The 1,092-nt window shown below is 39.4% G+C and overlaps 1 non-coding gene across 1 annotated transcript; it reads right to left on the bottom strand.

Annotated features, from left to right (window-relative positions):
• Window positions 1–488: 488 nt before the first annotated feature.
• Window positions 489–561, bottom strand: TRNAE-CUC. The gene has a single exon. It is a non-coding gene; the product is annotated as a tRNA-Glu (tRNA).
• Between the last annotated feature and the right edge of the window lie 531 nt (window positions 562–1,092).

Raw genomic sequence — 1,092 nt, 5'->3', positions numbered from 1 at the left:
AAAAGATCAAGACATTTGGCAACAAAAGTGTGTGAAATATCATGGCCAAAAAGGAGAAAATTGAATTGCTATTCAGACAGTATCCTGGCTACTACTCCAAGAATACGGCTTCATCAGTTTAGGCCTGCACAGGAGGGTAATTGTTGTAGCAGCAAGAGATGTTTAGAAAGTGCTTCTTTTGAAGAAATACAGAAGATATCTCCCTCTAGATCCATGTTGAATTGTGCAGTAGCAAAGGTTGTCTCAGGCAGTCACTCAGAAGAACTTCATCAAAGGCAAAATCAGTGTGGGAGAGGGGTACTGAAATGTCCTTTCATATTCTCTCTTGGAGCAAGCGGGAATGAAAAGCGATTCCGGGTACGGTTATCGGACTAACAAAAACCCGATCCGATAATGTTATTGATTCCTGGTTCACAAATGGGTAAAGTTACGAGACGATGCGTGATTTTATAAGCAAGAGTTTTTTAATGAAACAAAATCATCAAAAATTCCGTTGCCGGGACTCGAACCCGGGTCTCTCGGGTGAGAGCCGAGTATCCTAACCAACTAGACTACAACGGATTGGTATACTAGGTCACATATTATCTTCTATCAAGTTAAAGTTTTCTTAGGTCCGAAGGAATAATAACAAAATATAATCTTTGAATTCATTTTGACAATAATGAAAACTTAGGGGGAGGTATTTTAAAAAATGCTAGTATTTTTAAAAGCACCCCCTTTTGTTCATAATAAAACCATGGGAAGGTAAAAGAATAATTGACTATATGTTCGTCACGCACCTGCGTAAAAACCATTTGAAGTATTTTGTTAATAATAAAACGACGGGAAGTATTTTGAAAAACGTTGCCAAGTTTGGGCCATTTTGAAACGTTTCCTTTTCAAGAGAACTATTGTGATATATACCCGTCCACCATTACCCGAGAAATCGAAGTTAAAGCAAGAAGGCTCGGGGGAGGGAGGGGAAGGGAAATGGCGGAGCGAGGCCAACTCGATCAAGCGTCTCCGGCGGGCATGGTGGATGCTGATGTATTATTGAATGAGCTGAGTGTAAACTCTTATTAAAATTCATAACAAAACTTGATGGATTTAATC

Source organism: Zingiber officinale, chromosome 8B (genome assembly GCF_018446385.1).
Source record: "Zingiber officinale cultivar Zhangliang chromosome 8B, Zo_v1.1, whole genome shotgun sequence".
NCBI classification, from domain to species: Eukaryota; Viridiplantae; Streptophyta; class Magnoliopsida; order Zingiberales; family Zingiberaceae; genus Zingiber; species Zingiber officinale.
This window is presented reverse-complemented; position numbering and strand designations above follow the sequence as displayed.